The sequence below is a fragment of the Peromyscus maniculatus genome, chromosome 16, assembly GCF_049852395.1.
Source record: "Peromyscus maniculatus bairdii isolate BWxNUB_F1_BW_parent chromosome 16, HU_Pman_BW_mat_3.1, whole genome shotgun sequence".
NCBI lineage: Eukaryota > Metazoa > Chordata > Mammalia > Rodentia > Cricetidae > Peromyscus > Peromyscus maniculatus.
The window spans coordinates 34,436,700-34,453,155 of NC_134867.1; the positions used below are offsets into that span (position 1 = coordinate 34,436,700).

At 43.5% G+C, this 16,456-nt stretch overlaps 1 long non-coding RNA gene across 2 annotated transcripts; it reads right to left on the reverse strand.

Moving 5' to 3' along the window:
- Window positions 1-1,815: 1,815 nt before the first annotated feature.
- LOC143268878 (uncharacterized) lies at window positions 1,816-8,172 on the reverse strand. 2 transcript variants are annotated; one of them, XR_013045022.1, is made up of 3 exons: window positions 6,339-8,172; window positions 2,371-2,517; window positions 1,816-2,116 (listed from the first exon to the last, which is right to left on the reverse strand). It is a non-coding gene; the product is annotated as an uncharacterized LOC143268878 (long non-coding RNA). The 2 variants fall into 2 exon arrangements; XR_013045021.1 differs by lacking the exon at window positions 6,339-8,172 and having other exon boundaries at window positions 2,371-3,789.
- Between the last annotated feature and the right edge of the window lie 8,284 nt (window positions 8,173-16,456).

Consider the following 16,456-nt stretch of genomic DNA (forward strand, 5'->3'; position numbering starts at 1 on the left):
TAAACCTGGCATGGAACAGAAAATGTTCATTTTGGACTGTCTCATGTAGATAACAATTTGGGTAATATTCCCGTAAGAAAGTAGAAGACCACATATTCCTATCTTCCCATAAAAGAAGCAGAAGTAGGGGTACACACAGCTCCTCGCAGGTAAGAACCGGGTCTAAAGTCATCTCCGAATTTCTCCTACTTGACTTCATCATGACTTCATGGGCTCAGCTAATTTAGTCCATCCTGTGCTGTGTATCTTTCATGTGGCTCTAATCTTGAAAATGAATCCAGGAGCTGATGCAGAGGCCATGGAGGAGTGATGTTTATTAGCTTACTCCCCATGGCTTACATAGCCGTCTTTTGTATACACCCAAATTTAAACAGAAGTTTGCCTGTGCCCCAAAGCCGCTCTCAAATAATCACACAGAGGCTTAATATTACTTATAATTGCTCAGCTGATAGCTCATGCTTGTTACTAGCTAGCTTTTACATTTAAATTAACCCATATTTCTATTTATGCTTTGCCATGTGGCAGTACCTTTATTAACATGGTATATTCATCTCCTGTTCCCTCTGCATCTAGCTGATGACTCCTGACTCCACCCTTCTCCTTACCATTATCCTTGCTTTGGTTTCCCCTCCTATATGTCCTGCCTGGCTACTGGCCAATCAGCATTTTACTAAACCAATTTGAGTGACAAATCTTTACAGTGTACAAGAGGACTATTCCACAGCACCCAAGGACCAACTGTCTAGGGAAGCACCACCTACCATGAGCTGGGCCCTCCCACATCAATCATTAATCAAGAGAATACTCTACAGGTTTACCAATAGGCTAATTTTATGGAGACACAGGTTCTCAATTCAGATTTCCTCTTCCCAGGCATGTCTAGGTTTTGCTCAAGTAGACAAAAACAACCAGCACACTTGCCTGTGTCCAGCTCTGAATACTGCAATGATTACCTGGAAAGCTTAGTCTATATGCATCTGCCTTTCAAATTTCAAAGTTTTAAAACTTTTTTGGTAAGTATTTCTAAGCTCTTCTTAGTTATTTTTATTTGTAGAAATGATAGTATAATATTAATATTCTTCAACATTATACTAATGCTTCTAAAAATGGTCTATATTCTCTTGGAGGCCATGATTCTTTTATAGAAATACAGTTAATTTTCAGCTAAGACAAAACTGAGTGGGGAAAAAAATATGAGATAGAACAGCTGAGCAAGTGAGTCCAGAAGAGAAAGAATTTCGCAACTGACCTGGATCTGGGAAATGAAAAGTGTACTGGCAAATTGTACTGGAGTATTAAACTCAATGCTGAGTGTTTGGAAAAGTCTGTTTTTAATTATGTGTTGGCCTATATAATGCATACATATAAACCTATATCAAAATTTCCAATTGAGTAACAAATAGCAATAATGAACTGTTACATGAATTTTGTGTTGAACATCCTACTACTTTTTGTTTTAGTGTATGTTTCAGATATAATACTATTTAAAATGATATAAAGTATCAACTTTATGTTTAAATAATTGAACCTAGTCTCTGAATATGTTTATATACAATTATATCTCTGTGAATTCTCTTTCATTTATCATTCTTTTTTTTTCTTTTTTGAGACAAAGTCTCACACTGTAGCCCAAGCTGGCCCAAAATTGACTCTGTAGTCTTGGCTGGCCTCAAATTCATGGCCATCCTCCTGCCTCATCATCCTTAATGTTGGTATTAAAGGCACGAACCACCATACGTCCAGGTCCCATTCTTTCAATGAAAGCCTTTCTGTCCATCTGAATTCCCTGTATGTGAGTCCACAGATAGATGTAAATTTTATACAAATTGAATGCAACAGAATTTTTATTTTAGAGTTTTAAAAATAAATAAAGTTATATATTATATTGGAGACATACATAATACTTTGTGCACAGGTCTAGAACAAGGGCCAGGTTAAGTTTAGAGTGCTTGCAACCTCACAAATCACCATAGGGCTCCAAAGCAAATAAGTCCTGAGTGTTTTAGCCAGGATGATGTCACAACCATCTCTACCAGTTTCCAGAGATCCAAGCTGAGAGTTGGTCCTCCCAAGGGAAAAGCACACCAAGTGATTGTCCAGTGCTAGACAGTCAGGCCTGAAAACATACATTCAGGGAACATTATACAGACTGATCATGTTTTATTAAGTAACATATATGTATACCCAATACATGCATTCAATAACAGTGAATTAAATAAGAGGCCATGAATTTGAAGATCAGAGAGGGGTGTATGGAAGTATTTGGAAGGAGAAAAGAGTAGAAAGAAATGTAATTATATTATAATCTCAGAAATAAAATTTGAAAAGAGACCCAAGCTGTGCATAATTGTGTATGAATAGTATACTTACATTTATTATTTCAGATATTTATGTGAACTATAAAAATGCAGTTCTCTTTGATATTCCAGAAATCTCACTGCTGTACTTGAAAGTTCTAGAAGTTTGCCTGGCCACAAACCATTCTTCACCCACTGAATTATGGTATGCTAAAATTTACTAAAAAAACATAAGGGTAAACATGAATGTGAGAATAAGTGTTCTAAACAGAACTTAGGAGTGACATCTATCTTAATGACAGACTTGGACTTTAAAAAAGTTTGTCACCCAGTCACCCAGTGTTGAGAATCATTGAATTGACCATCAGATTTGCACATTTAGCAGCAATTCTGGAAATGTATGTAACCAAGATCAAAAGAATATTGGTTGGTCAAGTGGCTTTCCATCTCAATCATCCTTGCTGGACCTGCAGATTTTGGCTGTCTGTGTCTGATACCCTTCACTTGTGAAAGGGGAACACTTCTAAGCACAGGTCATGAGCCAGTGTGCACAGCTACAAAATGAATCACAGTCCCTGTCATGTGCTAGGCTCTGAGTAAAGAGCAGATTTTTTTCTTTTCTGGGATCACATTTTCTAAAACCTTAAAATAAAACAAAACAAAACAAAAAATCTTTGGGTAAGCATTAGTAGGTAGGTACTCACAAAGAAGTAAGGAGTGAATGCAGGTAACAATACTTGTCCTTGAACTGTGGAAATCAATCCAGAAATAAATCTACCATGGCAGTTCTCAAAGATCACCGGCTCTACTGCCATTGACTTTGTCCTAAGAGTTCATCCTCATGAAATCTCTATTTATGATAAGAATTCTGACAGACATTTCGTTCCTAGCCTTGCTCAGTCTGCCTTGAGGAAGCCTGAACCCAGTACAGCCATTGCAGACCCCTATTCCTCCCCTGTTGGGTGGGATGAGTCCCATTTGAGAACAAATATTAAGGACAAGCATGTGGGTAGTCATGTGGTTGGCCCCCACTGGCATTGACCTCAAGGGACTCTTTTGAAAATAGTCTTATTTGTCATCTTATTTCAAACATAAAGGGGAAGCCATCAGTTTTATACCTCAGAAAATTCTTTAGCCCAGTTCCCCAGAATTTTCTCCTGTGATTGTGAGAAGAGACAAAAATCTCTGAACATGTTGAAGCTTTACCCACCCCGCCACCGTAATCCCACGCCACCTCTATGCCCCTCCCTCCGTATGTCCCCCTCTTTCATCCCTAGCAAGGGTCTTCCCTTCATAGACTGTGATTGGAAGAAAGGAAGCTGAGTGTGGGCCAGGAAGGGTAGGCAGTTGGCCAGATGTGAAACGAATGGCCGAGGTGGGTTTCAGGAGAGGCAGAGGAAACATGATAAACTAGATCAAAATAGAGACTTCTTATTTAACATCATTTCATTCTTGATTCTTGGGGAATTTCACACCATGCACCCTAATTCTGCTGACCTCCCAGTCCCCCCTTATCCTCCCCTTACCCCTGCAACACCCCCCCAAAAAAATTCAAAAAATCAAAACAAAACAAACAAAAAAAACCTCTTCACTTCTCCGTCTCCCTGACTTCTCCAACACTTCTTCATTTGTCCTGGTGGAATTGGGAGCCACAGTGTGTCACACAGTTTACCCTCTTGTCCAATCAGCTTCACTTGTAAATGTTCATTGCAATGAGCCATTGGTCAGGTCCAAGGCTTCTGGTTTCTGGCACCTCATTATCACAGGATCCTCACCAAAACTCCTCTCAGATATCCTGCAGCTGCCCCGAGTCATGGAGACCCTGTGGATATCATTCCACAGGACCAGTCCCTTCACGAGCTCCAGCAGGTCCTCGATGCGGTAAATGTTAGGGTGGGCCAACCCAAGACCCAGTTGTGGCCCTGGTTGGTGGCTGAGCTGGTTAGTCCGGGGCACTGAAGCCAACCCCCGCCCCACCGCCCGCCCCATCAAGCGAGGGGCAGAGCCAGCTCCCCTACACCCATACCACTAGCATCGGTTCTCCTTCACCTGTGATGAGAAGTTGGGGCCATCTCTCCTGAGTGTGGGGTTGGGGAGGGCAGCTCTCCTATGAGGATCAGGGCCAGCTCTCACAGGGCCAGCATCACACAGAGTTCCTACGGCCCTCTGAGGTGACAGAGACAACGGACATCAGCACAGACCCCTGCTGTGGCGGAACCATGGACCCAGACATGGCCCTCAGCAGCAGCTCAGGCCTGGGCAACACCATTTCCCCGGGTGTCAGCGCAGCCCACTCAGATAGACACTGCCCCAACAGAAGCATCACTCTTGAACACCAACACAGCCGCAGGCAGCAGCCCGGATCCCGGGAATCTGCATGGCCCGCCCTCAACGGCAACAGAAGACATAGACATCAACACAGTCCCGGGCTGCAGTAGGGCCACAGACCCAGACATGGCCCCTAGATACAGCCCTGGTCGGGACATCACCACGGCACTGGGTAATAGTATGTCTGTGCCATTCAGATCTGTATGCTCTTGCTATAGCATGACCCCTGGGCTCCAATATGTTCGCGAGTGGCTGATCACATGCTGGGCAACCACACAGCCCTCAGTTACGGCAGGAGCCACAGATGTCCACTCAGATCCTGGCTGTTGTAGGGTCGTGGACCCAGACATGGCCCTCAGCAGCAGTCTGGCCCTGGATGATATGATGGCCTCGGGTGGCAGTATGGGCCATCCAGACCAGTGTGGTTCCAGTGGCATCATGGTCCTCACACACCAATAAGACCACAGGTTGCCGCCCAGACCCTGGGCTTCCATGTGTCCTTTGGTAGCAACATGGAATGTGGATGTTAACACAGACCCTGGCTGCTACAGGGCCATGGATACAGGCCGGGCACTTAGCAGCAGCTCAGGCCTGGATGGCACCATGGCCCAGGGTGGCAGCACAGGCCACCCAGATCTGTATAGCTCCAGTGGCAGCATGGCTCTTGGACACCTACTTGGCCACAGGTGGCAGCCCAGACACAAGACATCCTTGTGGCCTTTGGTGGCAACATGAGCCATGGATGTCCACACAGACCCTGGCTATGGTAGGACCATAGCCTACCAGGATCAAACCAGACATGGCCCTTGGCACCAGCCAGGCCAGACATCACCATGGCCCTGAGTGGTAAGCAGGACTCTCACATCAGCCTGTTTCTCACCCCCTTCACTTCTTCAGGTCTGCTTCTTTCCACAACACATGAACCATTCGGATTCTCTTTCCCATTTCTGTACCACATTTATTTGTTTATCATAATGAGTCCCACATGCCTGGTGATACAAGGCGCCAGGTGCCAGGCAGGCCCATGGATGTCTTCCGGCAGCTCAGGCCCTGAGGGCCCAGGCTGGTCAGTGAGCACCCACCTCCAAAGTAGAGACTTTTGAGGGTTGGGGGATGGGTAAGAGTGCAGATTATAAACATGAGGACTTGAGTTCAAATTCCACCACACACATGAAAGAAAGAAAGGAAGAAAGGAAGGGAGGGAGGGAGGGAGGGAGGGAGGGAGGGAGGGAGGAAGGAAGGAAGGAAGGAAGGAAGGAAGGAAGGAAGGAAGGAAGGAAGGAAGGAAGGAAGGAAGGAAGGAAGCCTGGCATTGCCACACAGATCTTTAACCCTAGGGCAATAGTAGGCAGGGACAGGAGGATCTCTGAGGCTTGCTGGCTGCCAGCCTAGCTCTAAGTTCAGTAAAAGTCCCTATCTCAAAGGAACAGAGTGAAAACTGATAGAGCAGTTACCCATTGTCCTCTGGTCCATGACGCATGCACACACACCAGAGAGGGGGGAGTGGAGGGAGAGAGAGCAGAGTATTGAGAAATATCCGTGGATCAGCTCATCCCTTTGAAAATCAAGAGACTTGACATTTTGAGGTAACTCCTCTTTGCAAGAATTGTGCTTTCTTGCTCATGACCACAGCTGGCATCGGCCCATGTGGATCATGGATTTATGGGTTTTAAACTTATCCCGGTGCTGGTAGCCACAGAAAATACTGTGTACCTGCAGTTGACCAAACCCAGCTGCTGCGGCGCTCACGCTCCTCCTCCTTGGGCTCCCAGCTCTGCCTGTTATGATGCAGCCAGCGCTGTGTGAAGTAAACCCGCAGACTTTCGGGCCTCTGCCCTCAGTCAGGCAAAGCGGCACTAGTGGAAACTGGAAAAACAGGGTGGCTGGTTCGCTTTATGGAAGGCTCCTGCTTACCTCAGAAGGCTTACCTACAAGTCACAACGCTCCGCGGCACAGCTCTAGATTCCTGCACTGTTGTTATGGTTTCCACACCTTTATGATTACTATTAAATTCTCCTCAAATGACCTTTTTGTTTAAGGAAGAGAGGTCTCTTAGCTAGAATTTTTAATGTTGTGATAAAATGCCATGTGTAACAAGCTTGTTCTTTTGGGCCACCAACCAGCTCCCAAATCATGATACAGAATCTTATTATTAGTTATGAATGTTCAGCCTTATCTTAGTCCTTATTTTAGTCTGTTTCTCTTTATATATGTTTTGCTTCAGGGCTTTTTACCTTTCTTCCTTCTTTCCTTTCTTTCTTTCTATATAAATGTCTTACTTTCCTTCTGTCTCCATGTCTAGCTGGCCCCAGGCCTGTCCCTCTCTCCCTCGTTCTCTCCTCCTTCTTCTCTACCGAGCCTAGATTTCTCCTCCTTTTTATTCTCTCTGACCACAAGCCCCGCCTATTCTTCTCCTCCTAGCTATTGGCTATTCAGCTTTTCATTGGACCAATCAGGTGCCTTAGGCAGGCAAAGTGAAACAGCAACACATCTTTACATAATTAAGCAAATGCAGCATAAACAAATGCAACATATCTTTACATCATTAACAAAGGCAGCAGAAGCAAATGTAACACATTTTTGCCTAGTTAAACAAATATTCCCAGACAGCCATGACCAAAAGCAACTTGGGGAGGAAAGGGATTATTTAAAGGCTTACATATTCTGGGTCACAGACTTTTGAGGGAAGCAAAGGGAGGAACCTACACGCAGTGACTGAAGCAGAGGCCATGGAAGAATGCTTCTTACTGGCCTTTCCCCATGGTTTGCTCAGCCTGCCTCTTTATACCATCCAGAACCTAAGGACCTAAGGGTGGCCCTGTCCACAGTGTGCTGGGCCCTCCCACATTAATCATTAAGCCTTATTGACTTGCCTACAGACCAGTCTTATGGGGGCATTTTCCCAAATAAGATTCCCTCTGTCTAGGTTTGAGTTGACAAAAACCAACCAGCACAGGAGGATTTGTTTTATTTAACTTTGGTTTTAGGGGACACAGCATGGCAGAAGACAGATGTCACTGGCAGCTGTGGCAACAAGAGTATGAAGCAGTTCACTCCATTTCTACAGACAAGAAAACAAAGGTGAATGTTTGTGCTCAAATAGCTTTTTCTTTTTTTCTCTTTTATTGTACCCAGCCCACAGCCCATTGGATGGTACCTCAGATATTTAGGATGAATCTTTCCCCATTAGCTTATTCTCTCTGAAAAACTCTTCAAAGGCATACTGAGAAGACCTCAGTATCTGGGGTATTCTAAATTCAATCAAGTTGGCATTGAAAACTAACCATTGCAAGTCCACTGCATATCAACTTGACGTCCCAACTTGTTACATCAATTCATAATATTCTAACTCCTGATAACCATAGGTTCATGGCCCTCTACCTTAAAATACAAAATATATTCAGTGTATGCCGATAGTCTTACAATTCCAACACTGTTTAGCTGTCCAAAAGCCATAGTCTTTTCTGAGACTCAAAACAATCTCTTACCTGTAAACCCCAACAAAATAAAAAAGTTACATATTTCCAATATGTGACAGAAGGTAAATATCCTCATCCAACATGGAGGATTTGGAGGAGGGCAGGGAAAGATTTGATAAAAAAAAAAAAAAAAAAAAAAAAAACCTACAAAGGACAAACACCAAATCATTTATACTGAAACTTAGGACTCATGATGGCATCATCTGGACTTCAACAGGTTTGCGTAGCTTTTCTGAGTTCTATTGCCTGAAGCAGTTGTGGCCTCTCTCTGGACTGCTCCACCTGTGGCCTGCAGCTTTCCTCAGGACAACTCACACATTTTTGGTATCTTCAGTACCCTTGGGATCCAGTGAGTCTCAGGCTTCACCTTCACAATTCCATCCACAGTCCACTCACAAGCTCTAGGCAGGTATCTGTCTCTGCTACACATTGCTTGGCCTGGGGAGCTTTTTTTGGAACCTTGGTGCAAACCTCCATTGCCTCATAACTCATACTTTCTGCATGCCTACAAGACCATGTGAAAAACACGAACTTGCAATGCCACTTCAAGATGCAGCAGGGTGCCATGGAGACACCATGTTTCAGGCATTCTTTTCTGGCATTCTGCTTTCAAATGAATGTGCATTTAATACCCTGAAGACTTTGGTGAGCCATGTCCCTCAAGTTACCATTCTGAATGTTGTATGGCAGAATGGAATTTTTACTTTATTGATTTCAGTCTCCTATACAGCCATACCGTCTTCATACACTTTGTCTTCTCTGTCCACAATTTTAACTATGTTAACACCCTCTTCTCAACAAACTATACATTATTCACACATTCCATTTTTGTCAAGAAGCTATTAGCAATTTATAGTTGCTGGGAGAAGGAAAATCAGTTCTCTTCAATGGAGTGACTTTGAGTATATCAACCACACCCCAGGGCAGGCTCAGGGATAGCTGGCCAACACAAATAGGACTCCATGGTTTTGGGTGTTTGTTTACTTGTTTGTTTTTTAAAGAACATGAAGTTGGGTGGGTAGGGAATGTTGGAAAGGTCTGGAAAAGTATGGGGAGAGGAAAGAATATGATAAAAATATGTTGTATGAAATCCTCAGAGAATAAATAAAAACAAGAAAGGATCCATCGTTTTTTATTGGTTCTATGATCTTTTGAAGTTCCAGTCTTCAAGATGGACTTGGAACTTTTAAAAGGAATTGTTTCCTTCTGAAACATCATAAACGTGGCCTTTCTTTGCTATTCATGTTTCTATCAGTATTCTGGTCTTTCACTCTAACCAGAATCACTCAGCAAGCCCTGCTGACAACATTCTAGGGTTTCTGCAGCCCTCCGCACCAAACCCTTCCATGTTTCTCTTCCAGTGAATTTTGAAGGCCTATGATTAGGTTTCATACAGCAGTAGCATCAACCACACTCACATTAACAGCTTTATGTGTTGGTGACTTTTCTTCTCAATGACATCAAATGCTTCTTACAAAAAACAACTTAATGCAGGAAGGGTTTATCTCAGCCGGTATTTGGATGGATCCAGTTCATCATGATAAGAAGGACATGGTGGCAGGCAGTTTCATGGCAGTAGGAGAATGTGGCAGTTTGGTCATATCTCAGCAGACCAGCAATCAAAGAGAAATAGATGCTGGCCCTTCTAAAAGTATCTTAATTTTAAGATTCCAAGTGCTTCCCTGTAGGATTTTGACCAACCCACCAGCCATTCAACTTTGTCCCAGAATCTTATATCACAAGCCCAAGAAAGCTAGTGTTGTGACTTGAATCTAAAGTGTCCCTCAGGGGCTCATTTTCAAATGTTTGTTTCCCAGGCATTTGCTGCTTTGGGAGACTGCAAGAGGTTTAGAACACAAGAACTGGCTGGTAAAAGTAGGTCACTAGGGACAGATTCTTAGAGATGATAATCTAACCCTGGTTCTGGTTGCTCTCTGTTTCCTGGTCTGCCATGATGCTTAAAGCTCAGCCACACGCTCGTGCCATCATGAGCTGGGTAGTTCTTACCATGGCTTCTTGGATACGATGGACCAAGACCCTCTGAAATGATGGACTGAGACAAATCTCTCCCTCCTTACGTTGTTGTTTCTGTCAATCATTTTGGTGAGAGCAACACAAGAGTGACGGATGCAGCTACCACAGTGAGGTAGAAAGGAGCCGTGTGATAAAAAGGCACATGGTTCGCCATCTTTATACCCCTAGAAGATAGAATTATCCAAGTCAGAGACAAACAGTATCTTCATGGAAAGGGCCCCAAAAGGCTCAATTCAATCCACTGCTGGTTTCATTGTCTCCCTTGTTCCACCTTCTCTATAATAGAAAGACTTTGTTACCCATGTGGATCTGTCAATACCGCTTTGTGTTCCCACTGCCTCTGCTTCAGAGATGCAGATGTTACTGAGGAGATGAGTCCTGCCGGTCTGGCTGCTGGGCCAGTCTAGATGGGATTTCTATAGCACCATAAAGGTATGGAAAGCCACTAGCTGGGGAAGGGTAGTCCGAAGCAAGAGAGAATCACCCAATTTTTTTAATGGGCTTTGTGCTCCTTTGAAGCTCCAAGACCTCAAGACTCTCTCAAAACATGACACAGATATTCTTTTGGTTTCGTATTACATAAAAAAATTATTTACACAATGTGTGATAGCTAATCTTCCTTGTCAATCAGACTTTAGAATCACCATAGAAAGAAACCTACCTATGTGTGTGTGTATGATTGTATTTCCAGAGTGGTTTAACTGAGGAATGAGTATCCACCCTAAAAATGGGTGCCATCATTCCATGGACTGAGGTCCAAGATTGAATAAAAAGGAGAAAGTGAGATACACACTATCATTCATCTCTCCATCCTTCCTGACTATGGACAACGTGTGGCCAACTTGCCTCATTCTTCAGCCACCATGTGGACTGTACCCCGAAACTGGGAGATGAAATAAACTCTGGCTCTTGTCAGCTGTTTTTACAGCCACAAGAAAAGCAGCTAATGCATACGGTCACTGTGGACTCTATTGCCCTGGCAAATCCACACTGGGTACTAGGAGAGGAGGCATCTTGGCCAGGGTGTTGTTAGCTGGGGTTACTGGGTCACCTCTACTGCCCCATTTTTTTTCTGCTTCAGAGTGAGATCTTTGAAACTAAGGACAAAGCCATCAGTCATGTGTGAATTACAGAGACTAAACACCATATTGTACACAGAGTTGGGACTCAGACTTTTTAATTAGATGAATGATTGGATGCATAAATGAGAAAATACTCATTTGCTGAAAGAGTGTGGTAGCCTTCCACAGAAACTAGAAGCCATGTTTTGCTATGCTTTATACTTCAAAACTTTTCTTGTATCACATTAAAAGAAATTATCTTTCCATAGAAGCTTCTTCAGACAGATGGATGGGTAGGTGAACAGATGGACAGCCAGGTAGGGGTGTGTATGTGTGTGTGTTTGTGCACTGGGGGGGGATGTGTGCACACATATACACATGTGTGCACTAATAATTGAAACCTAAGTCTCACATATGCTAAGAAAATGCTCTACTGCTAAATTACACTCCTGTCCTTCTTCATACTCACATTTTGTGAAGTGTTGTATCACTTTATTTTCTGTTATTGTAATAGAATATCTTACCCTGAGCATTTCATATAAATCTAAAGAAAGGTTATTTAGCACACAGTTTTGAAGGATGAGGCCAAGATCACTTGTTCCATCCGCTTGGCTCTGCTGAGGGCCTTGTGGTAGGTGGATTCACCCTGGAAAAGGCACAGAGAAGTCAGGGAATATGCTAGCTACCCATTTTTATAATCTATTCTACTGGAGTGAATGGGAATCCCAAAAAACTACATCAATACCACCAATGGATGCATCTCCAGTGACTTCTGTCTGGACCATACATCCTAAAGTGTTAGCCTCTCTAGACATCACTAGGCTGGAATGAAGCCTCTAGCACATGAGCTTTGAGTGGATGTACTCAAAGCAGACCTACACCACAGCAGGTGTAGAAGCATGAGGCCTCTTTATTTTATTTGAACAGTAGTTTTAATAATTTGTTTGTGTTTTCAATGACCGTTCTCTATTATCCTGAGGGATTCACTACTAGACATCTGTCACATGATTAGGTTCAGTTAGCAGGACTTTCTGAACAGTTTTGAATGGCTGTCTCCTCTTCCACCCAGCAGAACATCGCCACAACCGCCTCCAACGTAGCTCTAGGAAAATGACAGGCACAAATGACAAGAAATCTGAATACACTGGCTTCCTTAAAACTCTACCTATTCCTTAGCAACTGGTGTCCAAGCAGCATCTCTATTTGAGCTGTACCACACAGGATTAACAGTAAGAAAGCATGGGTGTCTAGTGTTTACAAAGAGCCAGGCAGTGTTCTATATTGATTAGATGTTTAAGTCATTTAGGAGTTACAACTACTCTATGAGGAGAACAGAAACAGGAGACAGAGAGTGGTAAATAGTGTGCTGCAGGGAAGTCAGGAACCAAACATGGGCACTCTGGGCTATCTGTGAAACCATCTATTCTTGTGAGTCACAAAAAAAAAAAAAAAAAAAAGGCATCAATCCCTTATCTGGTCAAACAAATGATCGCAAGCCCAGGGACCCACTTCTTAAATATAGAACATACACTAGTCCTCCAAAGGATTTTAGAGTAGGAAGTTAGAGGTCAGGCTCTCCCCAATGCAGGGATCTTTTACCTAGGTAAAGACATTTTGTCTCAAGGAAGCCCCCTGTGAGTCTTGAGCCTTGTTGTACAGTAACTTCAGTTGGCTATAAATGACCATTGCATGACCTCTGAGGGCCAGGAAAATCACATAAAAAGCAATCACGGTCGCTGAGCAGTTGAATATACTTGCTGATGCTCAAAGGAGGTGTCCAGCGATCAGCCACAGGGGCAGGGCGCATGGCTGGGACACAGAGGTGGCATTTTAGTAAATAGACCCAGGAACTCTGAGCAAATGAACTGGAACAAAGGGTCAAGGCTCAATGTCTCTTCTTCCCTGTTCACGACGTCTGTGTGTTCTCTCCCCTTCTCAGGACAATAGTTATCAGACTTGGGACCCATCTCAATGCATCATCTTAATTAATTGTATCCGCAAAGACACTGTGTCTAAAGAAAGCCATATTCTGAGATTCCAGGTAGACATGAGTTTTGAAGAACACTTCAGCCGTGTTTGTCAATAGCTGCTAATCTTAGCTCACTACACATTGGAAAATAGCAGAGGTTCTGATCTGAATTTTACGCTGGAAATTCAGAATACCAGTGTGCATCTCAGCTTCCAACAGGGCAATATAAAACACACAGTTTGGTTTCATATGCAAATATGGAAATGGTTTTCCCTCCCTTCTGGCTTCTATCAAAAGCATGTGTCAGAAGCTCAAGTGGCCGCCTGAAGTTCTTTTCTGAGGTAGCAGCCTATACAGAGAGTGAACACTGCTCCAGCTGAAGCATGCGGTGGAATACACTTGGGGCATCCAGACTTAGCTCTATAATGATGATAATCTTTCCCTCCTGGGAGTGATTGCATGCTGCCTGGTTTGGTTTTCCAAAGACCACCTTTCGTCTCTTTACTGCTTATCATGCAAGGGACTCCGCTGATTTCTTTAGGTACTTCGTTTACTCAATTAAACTAGAATATCACTGAGTCAAAGGCTCGCCTAATTAGCTGCCACAATAAATCAAACACAACTAATTTGGTTGCTCTCAATGCCACAGCACTTTTCTTAAGGTCACTGCCAAGGTGGTTGCAATTAGCAGCCTATCTCCCCGAAGGAATAGCCCGGCCAGACTAAATTGTTCTGTGGTGGGAGAAGTAATTTGCCAACAACCCGCTGTGTTGTTATAATGAAGAGCCTAGCTGGTAGCTTTCAGTTTCTCTGCCTCAGTAATCTTTTCTTCCTCGCTTTCCTTCTTGTTGTTGTTGTTGTTTATTTTTAAACTCGCTCTTTGAATCAAAGATACATCTTTTTTTTTAATCACAATTACTTATATGTTTGCAACACCAACTAAGACTGAATCTTCACAGATATTCTAAAATTTTTTGTATTGCATTTATTCATGCGTTGCATGTTGTAGGGGAGGTGCCACTGTGTCCGTGTAGGGATCAGGGGACAGCTTTCCAGAGATGAGTCTCTCCTTCAGCCATGTGTGCCCTGGGGATCAAACTCAGGTCCTCAGTCTTAGAGGCAGGCTCCTCTACCCACCAAGCCATCCCACAGGCCTTTCAAAAACATTTTTAAAATAAGCATTAGACTGCAACTATATATTTATTATTCCACCTCTGTGTTGTCTTAGACAAGCTGGTTCCTGGAGGAATTTAGTCTAAACCCAAAATGAATCTATTATTCCAGAAAGCCTTTTGTTGGAGAAGTACCCACAGGTACTTCTCCCACCCCAATGCAGGCTCTCGAAGTTCTTCACTCTCTTCCCAGCCACTCCTCATGGTCTTTTTCAGGCTCGGGCCATCTTCTTCTTCCCCCTGTCAAGAGTCCATTCTCAGTCTTCAAATAGTCTGTCTGATCAGACTGTCCTTGGGGAACAGCATCCAATTCCTGAGCATCATTTTCTGATGACTCACACATCAGTACTAGAACCCAACATCTCCCCCATGAGATGGTTCCATCTTTCCACTGCACACGTGAAGCCGGCTGTGCATGTCCAAGGCCAGTTAAACTGGATGCCATTGTGCATAAGACAAAGGAAGAGTTTGCATGAAAGTCTTTGGAAGCTGGGCATGATCATGAGTACACTCTGTAATCTCACTACTCGGGAGTCTGAGGTAGGAGGATTGTGAGTTCAAAGCCAGCCTGGGTTTCGTATAGAGAACTGCCTAAGGGGGAAAAAACACTGGGAAAAAAAAGTAACTGGGTTGGATCTCTTAGACAGAACCACAGTAACAAAAAGAGGCCTAAGAGAGGCTTCATGGGCCTATCCTGATTTTCAGATAGAATGAGTGAAAAAGACATTGCCTGCCATAGAAAAAAAATGATATAGGAGAACAGAAATAAGAGGGAGCATATGTGAGTTATTAAGGACTGTCCCTGCTGGCACACAGAGTGTGCCTCAGGCATTAAGGGTAAAAACAAAAGAGCAGACCCTCCACAGGCCTGAAAACTGGGCAGTCCTACCATGGGGTGTGGTGGATTACACAGATCAGCCTCCTTGAAAGAAGGTGTAAGACCCGTGCACTGAGAAAAGGTGGTGACAGGGAAGACATGACAGGCAATCAGGGCGTGGGACGAGGAAGATGTCACAGGAAAGGAAGAAGAATCAACAGGTCCCTGGGTAGGCGATACACAGCAGGCGAACATTAAGAGGCAGCTGTAATGAAGGAGCGAGAACTCAGGTGTGCATTCATTAGCAGCCTCGGCACTGAAAAGCTATTTAAACCACCTTTAAGCAAATGCCTTGCTTTTCCTGAGCATCCATGAAATCCAAGGGAGTTAGGTTTCTCCTCCCCCAGCTGTACTGGATGAGGGTCCCCTGGAGCTGAATTACATTTAGATTTATTGTGGCCTTTTCTGCACCGCTGGTGGTCTACTACTAGTGTCTATCATGAGTCCCTTGTCAGGCTAAAAAGAACTGCTAGCTTTAGAAGAAAATGCTGGGTGAAAGACTATGCCAAGGCATGATCACAAATGCCTCTCTGGGTCCCATGTTCATCTTCCAGTCGGCAGCTCGACCATTTGAATAGAGGCCTATATAATTCCCCACATAGATTCGGACAACTTACTTACTCTAAAAAGCAAATTCTTAAATGTAAATCCTGAGGATTCCTTCATATGTGAAAAGTGACTACAGAACCCTGATTTAGGATTTTCTAACTTTCATAGTTTAAAAAAAAAAAATCTAACCATGTGGCCTGCTAAGAGTTTCTATCTGTGGTCTAAAGTATGTATTTTAAGGCTTGAAGGCACCTAAAAAAAATGGGCTTTTTCACAATTGTCCCCTCTGTGGTTCAGCAACCCCAGCCTCATCCCTCTAGATATGAGGAGAGAAAAGGTAGTCTGTAATTAATTCTCAAATTCTGTCCATCTGCTTCTCAGTAAAGCTCATATCATCTCAGAAGGAAGCTGTATCCGGTTTTGTTTTGTTTTGTTTTGTTTTGTCTTGTTTTCATTGCTGCTGTAGCAAATTACCAAGGTAAAACAATGTGTTCACTTCTGATCTTATAGATCAGGACTCTGACAGGTATCAACAGGCTAAAGTCTGGGTTTTGACAGAACTGCATTCCCTCTGTGAGCTCCAGGGGGAATCCATTCGTTTGTCTCTCTAGCTTCTAGAAATCGCTCTGTTCTGGCCTCCATCTTTAAAACATTCCCAGTCACACTCACACTTTGACTACAGCTGGACAA